Source organism: Arachis hypogaea, chromosome 14, assembly GCF_003086295.3.
Source record: "Arachis hypogaea cultivar Tifrunner chromosome 14, arahy.Tifrunner.gnm2.J5K5, whole genome shotgun sequence".
Taxonomy (NCBI): Eukaryota; Viridiplantae; Streptophyta; class Magnoliopsida; order Fabales; family Fabaceae; genus Arachis; species Arachis hypogaea.
The window spans coordinates 54,629,566-54,644,028 of NC_092049.1; positions in this window are offsets into that span (position 1 = coordinate 54,629,566).

Here is a 14,463-nt window from a genome sequence, read left to right on the forward strand (position 1 = left end):
CATAAGTGTTGTGAAATGAAAAAGAAAATGCATGCATGAAAAGTGAAGGATGGGTAGTTAGGTTAGCTTTGAATTTGTATAGGTTATTGTATAGGTTAGGTGGGAAAGTCTAGGTTAATCAAAGATTCAAATTCTAGTCCACTTAACCATATATGATCCTACCTTGACCCTAGCCCCATTACAACCTATGAAAAGACCTCATGATGAATGTATGCATGCATTGAATAATTGTTAATTGTTAGATGAAAAACAAATCTTGGAAAGCATGAGTAGGGGAGAATTGAGAGAATCGACCCTATACACTTGAGCGACTAGAGTGCATACACTTCTGGTGAGGGTTCGATGCTCAATTCCTTGATTCCCGGCTTTCATGAGCGTTCTTCTTGCAAGTCTACTTGAACTTCATTTTTATACTTGAATTGGTAGGATTCATGAAACATCATATGACTTTAGCCCTACCCGTTTATACATGCTCTTGGAGGATTGATTTATTTTTAACTAAGTATGTAGAATAATTTTGCATTTAGTTGCATTCATTTAGATAGGATGCATATAGATAGGTTGCATTGAATAAATGTCATACCCCTTGCTTCATTCTTGGTTTAGCATGAGGACATGCTATGGTTTAAGTGTGGGGAGGTTGATAAACCCATTTTAAGGTTTATCTTGTGTTGAATTTAGAGGATTTTGTCAACTTTTCTCCCATGTATCTAATGAAATAGCATGGTTTTGTAAATTCTCCTTTAATTGTGCTTAAGAGTGAAAACATGCTTTTTAGGACTTAAAATGACTAAATTTAAGTCACCTTGATTCCATTAGATGCCTTGATGTGTTTGCTAAGTGATTTCAATTTTAGGAGGCAAAGATTGGATTGAGGGAATGAAGAAAAAGCATGTAGGAATAGAGAACTCATGAAGAAATGAAGGAATCGTAAAGCTGTCAAGCCCGACCTCTTCGCACTTAATCGATCATAACTTGAGCTACAAAAGTCCAAATGAGCCGGTTTCAGTTGCGTTGGAAAGCTAACATCTGGGTTTCAAAATGATATAAGATTTGCCATAGTTGCATCGTGTTTAGGGATGCGCACGTGCACTGTACGCATACGCATCGATGTTGCACATGACTCACTAAAGTGAAACTCGTGGCCAGCGATTTCTGAAGCATTTTGGGCCCAATCCAACTTATTTCTGATGCTATTTAACCCAAGGAATAAAGGGGAAATGAGACATCTGGTTACCATTAGTTTAGTTTAGTTTAGTTTTGGAGGGAAAGTTAGTTTTTAGAGAGAGAGGCTCTCTCTTCTCTCTAGGATTAGGATTAGGTTTAGGTATGTTAATCTCTTCTTAGATCTAGGTTTAATTCATGCTTTGATTTACTTTTCCTTTACAATTTCTTGTTCCTCTACTCTTTCTCTCTCTAACTTTGTATTTCATTCTTGTAATTGTTTACTTTGTTGTTGATGCACTCTTCCTTCTTCTATTTTCCTTTAATGCAATTTGAGGTAATTCATGTAGATCTTGTTTTCTTTGATTGTTGTTGTTGTTAATTCCTTGCGATTAGTTGTTGTTAGATTTTATTCTTGTTTTTTATTTACTATGCTTTCCTTTTGTGCCTTCCAAGTGTTTGCCAAAATGCTTGGTTGGATTTTAGAGTAGAATTTTATGTTCTTGGCTTGGGAAGGTAACTTTGGAACTCTTGAGTTACTAATGTCTAAGTTATTGATGATTGGGATCCATTAACTCTAGTTCTCACTAATTGAATTAGTGGAGAGTTAGGACTTATGGACTTGGATTGATATAGCTCACTGGACTTTCCTTTACTATTAGTTAGAGGATGACTTAGTAGGATTGATCCTTGCCAATTCTCATGTTGTGGTTAGTGATAAGGATAGAGATCCTTGACTACCAAACCTTGCCAAGACCTTTCTAGCCATTAGTTTACTTCCTTGCCATTTATCTTTCATGTCTCTTATCAAAACCCTAAAAATATACAACTCATAACCAAATTATGTATTTATAGAATAAATAATCAAGAAGATAAAAACTCAAAGATCACAGAAACAGACAAACAACACAATAAATCAGCGGCCAAAATTGTACACTATATAAACACATTAACATATTTTTTACATTCATTTGAATATGAAGAAAAATTGAAGATTAATTTGGAGACTATTTTGTAATTCAAATAAAATGATACAATTTGTAGTTGTTGTTCCTATTATGAGAAATAAACTTGTCTAAACCAAAGGAATTCAATATAAAAATCGAATCCAGAATGAGAGTCACACAAAGACTTGAAAGTGGCCCCTTGGGTGACAAAAAAAGGAAATTAGAAGATTCAGTTTAGTGACAATCATTCAATAAAAACATAAGTATTAAACATTGAAATAAGGGTTGGAAAAAGAAAAAAACCTGAAACACGAAGATATCATACCCAAAAACAAATCCAAGAAGGGGAAGATTAACAACAGAGCCACAGCAAATTCATAATTATGTTAAACACAATAATCATAGAACACACGATGATTATAAACAAAATTAATTTCAAAAAATAAAACACTTACCCACTTTAAATTCGACTGAGATAATGGGGAAGATTCAGGGCACACACGCGAGGCTGCACATAACCTACACCAGCAACCAGAGTGGTAAGATTTTCCTCCAACAATCATATAGGCAGAGGTTTTGAAGATAGCTCATACGGAAACGAATCTACTTAACATTGATTTTAATAAACTTCAGACCATCATAAACCATAGAGAAAGAAAACACCTACCAAACCCCAAATCAAAAATAGCGAAAACACAAAGGAAACCCTAAATCAAAGAGATTAAAAATCCAGTACCAGATAAACCACGAAATCGAAAGAATGCCTACACGAGGGGAGCGGTGGTTAAGACCTCGACCCAGCATGCTTCACCAAGCCTATTGATGTTCGTGAGCGCATAAAGCCCGCAACAGAGATCTCAGTCTCTCAACATCTCCAGCATCTCACCGGCTGAAATTAACCAACGCCTTCGCCGTGATTGTCCTCTTAGGCGTAGAATCTGCATAGCTCGGTGGGTTAGGTTTCCAGCTGGGGGCTGACAAAAATGATGTTGAAGATACGGCGTTTGGGAGTGAGAGATATACCTTAGGGAAATGAGGATTTGAGACACAGGAAAAGTGATAAACAAAGCATAAATGGCCATAGATTATCTGGAGCAGGGGGAGTGAGTTGGCTATGTATGAGAGAACGAAAGGGAAGGTGGGATTTAGGATTTCAAAAGAGAAAGAGAGAGGACAGCACGCCTTGAAGTGAAACCTAGACAATAGAGGGAGACGATAAAGGGATGAATGAAACGTTTAGGTTAGAGAACGAATTCCAGTAGCTAGGGTTAGTGTTTTAGGTGGGGGTCGTATGGATTGGTGATTTCAGAATAATGAAGGAAGAAATTGGCAAACATTAAAGAGATATACAAACCTGAAGGTGCAAAACGAAGGTGAAGAGGTAGGGTTTGGAAGTAAGAGCGGGAGAGAATGTGAGCGGCAATCGCCAGAAAGAGAGAGCAGATAACCGAAAAAGGATGTAATACAGAGATCATCCGTCGATGATGGTGTTGAAGCCAACGGTGCGGTTGGCTTTTATGGGGAAGAAGGAGATCCATAGAAAAAGTGAGAGACTGAGACGATGAAGGAAGGAGGACATAGAGAGAGTGTGAGAAACTGAGACGCGAGAGAGAAGGAAGAGCGCAGAGAGAGAAACAATCTGCTTTACCTTTAGGTTTCTCCTTTTTCATTTTTTTATTATAAATTAACGTGAGAGTGATGCATGGCTTAATGAGCCACGGCTATTATACAAGTAATAGATACCAAAAAACAAAGTAGCCATCAATAAAGTTCAAAAATTATGCTCAAAAGAAAAAAAAGATATACAATCAAGGAATGAAGATATAAACAAAAGAGAGTAACAAATAAGAATACATTTTTTACTAATTTTATTTAAAAATATAAGAGAACAGAATCAAACACTCAAACTTCTCAGAAAAAGTATCAACATAAGCTCAATAGCTAAATAAAAAATAAAAACTTAATTTAAGTAAACATATACAAAGAGAAATATCTATTAACTTCATCAAGTAGCTCGTTTTTCCTAGCAAACAGACCCTTGATAATTCAAGATGAAGGGATACAAAATAAAAAAAGTATTTTAAATAGCTTACCAATAAAAATCAATTGGTATACACTTGTAAATAAATAATGCCCAGGTAATTTTGACTTTCAACAGAGAAAAAAAAGGCACAAATGTGAATTTGACACTCAATTTGGTTGTGAAACTAAAATAAATTTCTAATTTTCTATTAAAGTGAAACTAAAATAAATACCACAAGTGATTTAATATCACAAATAAAACTAAAATAAAATTTGATGAGTATCTCGAAAATAAAAAACAAAGCAAATAAAAACATAAAAAAGAGAGAAACAGACAGAGAACAAAACAAAGAATAGTAACAAAACTTCTAAACAACTTTTAAATACAACTCAAAAAATTTAGAACCTGAGATTGGTCTCTATAAAGTGGGATAAAATATTTCTCACAAAAATTAGAGAAACTTAAGGAGATAATGTGAACCGACTCAATTTACATAGCATTTTCAACTATTGACCACATTTTCTTTATGAAAATAAGGGGTGTATCACTCATAAAAAAATAAGACAAAATATACCAACAGATTTTTCTAAGAAAAATTTTGTAATTATTTTTAAGCACACCAAAAAAGAACAAAAAAATGTATATATAAGCAAGGAGAATTATTTTTAATTGTTTACCTTTCTCATTAATGCTGCTTGAAGTTAAGGAAGACCATCATTGTAACTATAACAATTAATAGAAGGTTCCACACAACTTTATTCACTTTATCCAATGGCTTCTTCTGGTGGCTGCCAATAAACCACAACCTTAAAATGTTCAGCAATATTATCATGAATCATACGATAAACAAAAGTAAGGATCAAATAAGATGTAAAAAATTAATTAAACACCAATTATTCAAAACAGTAACTGAATAGAAATAAGTAATTTGTTGAATAATCAAAATTTAATAGCCTTTTGAACCAAAAAATTTTGCATACTGTGAGAAAAAACATATAGAAATAGAGAAAACTTCTTTTCAAAATAGTCAAAGTTTCCACCTTCTCAACAGAGTTTTAATGAAGTTGTTCCAATCACTTTAATAAGATTAAAGAACAAATATATATATATATATATATATATATATATATATATTATCATTTCTAGATACAAAAAGGTAGCTAAATGAATATGAATAAATGACTTGAACTTTACAGTAGAAACAATTTTCTAACAATTCATGCTATAGTGGATGTATTTATACACTTTTTCTTTTTGCATAGCAGTGATCTCCGAATTAGACTATTTATCGCAAAAAAGAGATATGTTTTCCAAGATATTGGTTATAATACAAAAGTATACATCAGTGATTAAAATAAAGTTACGATACACAAAAAGAAGCCGAAATCAAAATCTTGTGTATTTTTTCTTCCCTCTATTATGAAACCAAAAGAAAACTAACAAATCTGAATATTTGATCAACTTATAAAATTGATCCTTAAATAAGCATATTTCTCAACCCATTCAGAGCTTGATAACATAGACGACCATCAATGTCTTCACCGGTAGAAAAATTGTAACCATCCAAAAATTTAGAAGTCTCTAGAGTCTAACAAATATGCAATTTCTAAGAGCAGATTAATATCCTGAGTGAAATACTAATAAATTTCTCTGCCAATTTTGAATTAATCATTTAATACCTATATAATGAGAAGTTCAGATTATCTTTTGACATCATAATAATCTTTAGTAACTTTGACTATATTAGAAATAAACAAAAGATTTAACCCACAAGAGAAAGGATGGTTATTAACAGTAGAATTATAAGCATGGCATAATAGCAGTTACAAAAGATAGTTGAGGTTATCAAAGCCAAAATAATGACCATAAACAAAGACTCATTATTTAAACAACATTGAAAATTTTGAGATATGCCCAAGGAAATTGGAGAAGATTAAATAAGAAGGCACAATTGATAGTGTAGAATTCAAAGAAAATGGGTAAAAAGGACCATACCTTTTAGAATAGTGCCCGTAAATCCATTGTGCATCTAGGACACAGTCTCCTCCATAAATTCGCAACTCTAGCTAAACGAAGAAAATCATATAAGAAATCAAGATTTATCCAGTAAATTATCAAATAAATAAATTAATTTGAGAGAAAGAAATTAGTGAAACTAGATTTGAAGAGTATTTACAACACACTCTAGTACATCATTAACTTTTGAGAATCCACTATGCAAAAGGGAAAAAATTGTTTGTAATAAAAACTGAAACCTTTACCAAGACTCTAAAAACATGAAACTCATGAATCAATCAAAACCAAACCTTTATTAATAAAAATACAAATAAGAACGGAGACCTTTGTTTTTTATATTAACCTCATGGCCTTTGAAGGTCCATTTTTTACACTTAACATAGCAAGTGTACACAAAATGGCCATGTCCCACTTCTTTCCAAACACAGATAGAAATTTTAAGAAATTAATAGAAGAACATTCATAATTCACAATATCAAATTACTACGAAAAGAGAAATTACACAAAGATATTAAGAAAAAAAAAATCTTTAACCGTATATAAAAGAGACAATTTTCTCATAATAGTGTTTATTTAACTCATTTTGTTGCACTGTAATAAACTTTCTTATTTCCGAATTAATTCCGGAATTTATAGTTATATACTTTAAATATTAAAATTAATTTTAGACATTATACTTCTATTATTGCTATAGCTTTTTTCAACAACAAATTGAAGAAAACAAATGAAGACCCAATAGAGCAAGTGTCCCAATGAATACATTATTAGAAAACTTAAATCAATCTAATGCCTACTAAACTGTCAAAGCTATTGGATCACCTCACAATTGCCATTATGAAAGCAAAAAAATTTCTTCTGAAATAACTCAAATAAAATAAAACTAAGCCAATTAATTACAGCTCAAATAATATAATTTTTTCATACTCATCTAAAGATCGCACTAAAACTAAAATATACTTAAAACTAAACCACGACATCTATATGCCTAAAGGTACAAACTACTAACTTGACTGAAAAGGAAAAAGACCTAACTAATAACTATTAACTATCAATTAAAAATTTCTTCACTTTCGGAGAAGTAGCTTTGGTCCAAGTCATCGGAGACCTATCCACTTCTGCCTCTGCCGCCAAGAATATCGATCGTTTCCTGATATGAAACTGTTTGAGAATGCTCAAGTGGCTAAGAGCAAAGAGTCCCAAACATCTTACTCTCTAACAGAAAATTCAATGAACTGTCACATAAAAAGAAAAAATCAAAAAATAAATCAAATCAGCATTAATAAGCAAAATCATCAATTTTATCATTTCAAAGCTAACCAAAAAACAATATTTCCAACTTAGACATCCCGTGGGAGTTCTGAATTTCAATTTTCTGTGATGCATTTTCAACAACCTCTTTACCACAGGCCTCTATTTCTACTTCTAGTTGGGTTTCTACTCCTACAGAATTAGAACCTGAAACAATAAAACAATTAAATTCTAACACGTATTTAATTTGCAAAAGAAGGGATTACTCATCATCCTTTCTATCAAACGTGTTCTTACACGTGTCACATCTACAGTTTATGGAACATCCAACACCAGCCTTTGAAAAACAAAACACACTACCATTAGTAACTGATATTATAACTAAAACTGAAGCATTCATGATACATAGCAAGGATGGATGAATACCTGAAAGCATTCACAGTATTTCTTTTGGTAGAATGATTTCTTACAGTTGTATCTATTGAGTTAAGAAATTAACTAAATTAATTAGTGATGACAAACATTATTTTTAGCAAATAAATAATTAGTGTGGATTAATTATAATTGCATATTACTAATTATTTATTGTTGCAAGCCAAAACTTAGTAGCCAAATTGAAATGAAAATAATATAGCAAGGCTGGTGGGTCAATAAATAAACAAAGCCCATGAGGAAACAAAGTTGAAAAATCAAAACGGGCCAAGAAAATAAAACCCGATCCAAGCCCGTGTCCATCAATTCAAGTGGATCACACCAAGCTTCTCATACAAGATTGAAGTCTTCACTCTTTCTCATTGCTTCCAAAGCAACGTTCCTTTCCTCTCTGTCTTAGTCAAATCACTGAACTTAGAAAAAGTAAGAAAGAGAGCTTAGTCCCTAAGCTAGTCATGAAAGAAGAAGGAAAGAGAAGGTTAAGCAAAGAAGGGTGAGGTCTAATCATCCATATCAAGAAAAGATCAAAAAGCTCAAGGTAATCCATTTCCTCTTGCATGCAACACACTTCCTCTTCTTCATCCTCAACTCCCTATATCTCCATTTTGAGCTATATAAAAAAGAGGATTTTTGTTCCTCTCTGCTGTAAATCCACAATCTCAAACAAGTCTTGGAGACCAAGTTGGTGTTCAAGGGCTCAGATCAAGTTGACCATTGGAAGACTCTTGTGGTTGCTGCTTTATGGCTTTCAGTCAAGATGAAGAAGTCAGAAGCAAAGTTTCTACTTTAAGGTTTAATGAGAAAAAGTAAATCTATGGGTTGGTGAAGCTCAAGGCTCAAGGTTTTGACCTTGGAAGAAAGAGGTTTGCTGTTCATTCAGAAACCAAGGAGAGAAAAACCAGAGTGTGAGAATAGTATTCTGCAAAGAAGTTCTTCTACTTGGATAATGCTTTCTTTCAAAGAAGCATTCGGCCAATACTGAAGAACTATATCTGAGGTTTGCGAATCTGGTTTTGCATATAGCAAAGAGGCTGCTGATGAAGTCAATCTCCTTCATGTTTTACAGATTGTGATATACTTTTCTATGTTTATCTTTCTGTAATTTCTTGTGAGAAAAGGCATTATGAGAAAGCTCAAGTAAAAGCCATGAGTAGAAAAAGGCTGAGTGATACACTTGAGAGAAAAGCCTAGAGTTATTTTCTGATTTCTTTAGGTATGTCTATGTCTTGTATCTTGTACCTGTGAGGTATCCCTATCTTAGTTGGGTTTGCACTAAGAGTGAATAGTTAGGTATTAGCATAGCCAATGTCAAGTTAGGTTAGAACTTGAGTGTGAAAGGATTGGGTCAATCCTGTGAAATTGGTGTATGTAATACTGTTAACTATAGTGAAAATTCTTCCACTATTGTGGAGAAAACTGGATGTAGGTTGCATAGCACAAGGCAACCGAACCAGGATACATTCTGGTGTTAGCTTTTCTCATCTCTGCTAAGTTCTGTTTTCTGATATTCATGAGACAAAAATAAATTGTCTCATAAATTTTTGCTGCTGAGTACAAACAGAATCAGAATTGAAAGTTTATTTGAAAAGTGTCATAACAGCAACTTAAAAGGAAGGCATAGATTCAACCCCCATTCTTTAAGCTTACCACAACTTTCAATTGGTATCAAGAGCTAAGGTCTCAAGAATCAAGCTTAACCGCTTGGAGCAAAGATCCAATGGCGAATAACTTGGGCACAACCACAGTTGCCTACACCCTCACTGAAGGCCAGTCAAACAACCAGCCACCTTTCTTCAACGGGAAGAACTATGTCTACTGGAAAGAAAGGATAAGGATTTTCATCCAATCCATTGACTACAACATATGGAAGATTGTTGTGAGCGTTCCCAATATCCCAACAAAAATAAGTGCTGATAGAGTGGTGACTCGAAAAGAAGAAGCTGAATGGAATGAAGATGATAAGAAGAAGATGGAGCTGAATGCTAAAGAAATCAACCTTCTTCACTGTGCTATCAGCTTTGAAGAATACCGGAAGGTGTCTAGATACAAGACAGCCAAAGAAATTTGGGAAAAACTCCAGGTTACACACGAAGGCACTAAATAAGTCAAAGAAACGAGGATTGATATGCTGCAAAAAGAGTACGAGATGTTTAGCATGAAGAATGGAGAAAGCATTGATGAAGCGTTTGAGAGATTCTCAATCATAATCAACAATCTTGATGCTATGGGTACAAACTATGCAGAACAAACCTTGGTGAGAAAACTCCTTAGAAGCCTCACAAAAGAATGAGAAACCACTACCACTGTCCTAATCGAGAGCAACAACCTAAGTCTCATAACCTATGATGAGCTGAGAGGAAAACTCCTTGCCTATGAAACCATACACACAAACACAGACTCAAAGAAAAAGAGAATAGCCCTCAAGTCACAAATAGAACTAAAAGAGAGTGAGTCTAGTGATGGTATTTCAGATGATGAGCTTTTGTTTTTTGCTAGGATATTTAGAAGGATGATGAAGAACAAGGGCAAATACAAGGGTTCAAGTTCAAAGGAGCACAAGATCGACTTGAGCAAGGTGACGTGCCATCACTGCAAGGAGGCTGGACATTTCAAGCTAAACTGTCCAAAGCTCAAAAAGGAAGAGAAAGGTAAGAAGGAAAGGAAGAGAGTACTCACGGCAGCTTGGGAGGATCTTGAGAACGACTCAAATGAAGAAGAAGAATCTGAAGGAGATGAGAAAGACTGCTTCATGGCTGGAAACAACAATCTTGATGAGGTAAATTATTATGATTTGACCATTGAGGACTTACATGCTATTATTGATGATCTCACTTTAAACACATCAAAACTTCTTGATAAGTACAATGAATGTAGATCTGAAAGAGATGTGTTAAGAGCTGAAAATGAATTTTTAAAAGAAAAAGTGAAGAAAACTGAATGTGCTTTGGACATTATTGAAGAAAACAAATTTCTAAAATCTGAACTTGAAAAATTAAAAGGAAAGCACATTGTGGATCCTTCTCATGAGTTAATTGCTGAAAATAAAAGATTAAATGATATGATTAAAAGGCTGAATGGTGACTTAGCAAAATTTGCCCAAGGTTCTAGTAACTTGGACAAATTACTTGCAAGTCAAAGACCTTTGTTTGAAAAATATGGTTTAGGTTACATAGCCAAGGAAGATGCTGTTTCAAATGTTTCCTCTATAAAGTTTGTAGCTTCTTCATCAAATACAAAATCCATACCAAATGGATATGTTCCAACATTTGAAGAAAAATTTGATGAAGTATACACTAGTGAAACTGAGCCTTCACCAAGAACCGAACCAAGCCCAAACAGGCCAGGTTTGAGATACCTTTCGAAAAATGAGGTTGTTTTCAAGAAACTAACATTTCACAACAAAACCTCATATTCAAAAAGTCCAAATGTTCAAAGAATTTCTGGTGAAAATACTTTTGCAAAGAGGAATAATTTTAATAAAAATTAGCTTGTCAAAAGAAATGCATCTCCTCCAAAAACCAGAAAACTTCAACCCTTTAATCATTTCAAGCAATATAACTCACCTCAATTTCAGTAACACACATCAGAAAATCATTGTGTTAATTGCAAGAAATTTGGTCACTCATATGCACAATGTTTCATTGAAAAGAGAGTTGTAGGAAACAAAATTTACAATGTTGTTTATGATTTCAATGCACTTGGGCAACCAAGATGGATTAACTTCAAAGGATCCAAATTAATTTGGATACCTAAGGCTACTTGAAACTCTTCATGCAGATTTGCCTAGCATCCAAGAACAAACAGGACATGTGGTACATGGATAGTGGATGTTCAAGGCACATGACTGGAAGGTCAACCTACTTCATCAAACTAAATAAGTATGATGGAGGTTTTGTGACCTTTGGAGATGATGGTAAAGGTAAAATCATTGCTGTTGGAAAAGTAGGTAATGAGCAATCTACTTTCATTGATGATGTAGTTTTGGTATGTGGTCTGAAGCACAATCTTTTGAGTATAAGTCAGCTGTGTGATTTAGGATATTTAGTGACTTTCAGAAAACTTGAATGCTATATTGTTAATGAAAAGACAAATGAAGTGATGTTTGTTTTCAAGAGTTTTAATAATATGTATGGAGTTACTCTTGATAAACTAAAGGATCAAAATGTAGCTTGTCTTCACTCTAAAGAATCTGAAAAGTGGTTATGGCACAAGAGATTGGGCCACGCAAGTATGTTTCAAATAAACAAACTTGTAAAGAAAGAATTAGTAAGAGGCCTTTCTTTGATTAAGTTTGACAAAGACATCACTTGTGATGCTTGCCAAATGGGAAAACAAACAAAAAGTTCTTTTAAACCAAAGGAAGACATCTCTACTAAAAGACCACTTGAGTTGCTACACATTGATTTATTTGGTCCAACTAGAACTCAAAGCCTAGGTGGTAAACATTATGGTTTAGTAATTGTGGATGACTATACTAGGTTTGGTTGGGTTTTATTTCTTGCACACAAAAATGAAGCCTTTTCGGCCTTTGAACCTTTTTGCAAGAAAATTCAAAATGAAATGATTTAAAAATCTCTTCTATAAGAAGTGATCATGGAACTGAATTTGAAAATAATTTATTTGAATCCTTTTGTGAGGAAATTGGAATATCTCACAACTTCCCTTGTCTAAGAACACCATAACAAAATGGTGTTGTGAAAAGAAGAAATAGAAGCATACAAGAGATGATAAGAGCTATGCTTTGTGAGAGTAATGTTCTAAAATTCCTTTGGGCTGAAGCGGTTAACACGGCTTGCCACATTTTAAATAGAACAATCATAAGGAAATTTTTGAAGAAAACCCCTTATAAACTTTGGAAAGGCTACCCACCAAACTTAGAATACTTGCATATCTTTGGATGCAAATGTTTTGTTTTAAATAATAAGGATAATTTGGGTAAATTTGATCCAAAGGCGTATGAGTGTTTGTTTGTAGGATATTCCACAACTAGTAAAGCATATAGGGTTTATCATCAAGATGCTAGGATTATTGAGGAGTCCATACATGTTACATTTTGTGATGCTAATTTGGTGCAAAGCATTTTGGAAGATTATGATGCAGGAAATCAAGCTCAAAAGGAAGATGAAACCACTCATAATAATAAAAAAGGAAATTTTGGTCAAACTGAACCAAAAACTGCAACTGCTAAAAATTCAAGAGACAATTCCATTTTGTCTCATGAATCTGAAGGAAATCTTGAAGCCAGCAGCACCCAGAATCCTTTGGTATCTGAATCTGCCTCCAAATCCACCAGACCTCGTGAATGGAGATTCTTGAAGAATTATCCTGAGGAATTTGTCATCGGGGACGTCTCTCATAGAGTGCAAACACGGTCTTCAACTAGAAAGGCAAATGAAAGATCAAAAATTGCCCTTCTTTCACAAATAGAGCCTCAAAACGTCAAGGAAGCCTTTAGTGATCCCTCTTGGGTTAAAGCTATGGAGGATGAGCTTCTTGAGTTTGAAAAGAATCAAGTGTGGACTTTGGTTCCAAGGCTAAGTGGAAAGAAAGTGACCGGCACCAAGTGGATATTCTGGAACAAGTTGGGAGAAGATGGTAGCATTGCAAGAAACAAGGCAAGGCTAGTGGCACAAGGATATGACCAAGAAGAAGGAATCGACTTTGATGAATCCTTTGCCCCAGTTGTCCGAATGGAAGCCATAAGACTTCTCTTAGCTTATGCTGTATTTTGTGGTTTTAAATTATATCAAATGGATGTGAAATGTACATTTTTGAACGGTGTGATAGATAGAGAAGTGTATGTGGAGCAGCCTCCTGGTTTTGAAAATAAAGAGCATTCTAATCATATTTTCAAATTACCTAAAGCTCTCTATGGTTTAAGACAAGCTCCTAGAGCTTGGTATGAAAGACTTAGCTCTTTTCTTTTGAAAAATGGTTTTCAGAGAGGCACCACTGACACAACTCTATTTATCAAGAATTCTAATGATTCTTTTATTCTAGTCGAAATATATGTTGATGACATTATTTTTGGATCAGCCAATGAATCCCTCTGTTCTGATTTTGGAAAACTCATGACAAGTGAATTTGACATGAGTATAATAGGTGAACTTAATTTTTTCCTTGGGCTGTAAATTAAACAAACTAAAAAAGGTATTTTCATTCATCAAGAGAAGTATGCCAAGGAATTAGTTAAGAAATTTGGTATGGAAAATGCCAAACCTATGAGAACTCCCATGCATCCTAGTTCAAAATTAGATAAGGGAGAAACTGAGAAAGATGTTGATGAGACTAGGTATAGAGGAATGATTGGTTCTCTTATGTACTTAACTTCCTCTAAACCCGATATTGTGCAAAGTGTTGGATTGTGTTCTAGGTTCCAATCCAAACCAAAGGAGTCACATCTTTTTGCAGTTAAAATGATCATTAGATATGTTCATGGCACATCCAATTTTGGTCTTTGGTATCCTAAGATTGATGATTTTTCTGCAATTGGTTATTGTGATGCAGATTTTGCTGGTGATAGAGTTGATAGAAGGAGTACTTCAGGCTTATGTTGCTTCCTTGGGAAGTCCTTAAATGTTTGGTCAAGTAAGAAACAGCCAACAGTGGCTCTATCCACTACTGAGGCTGAGT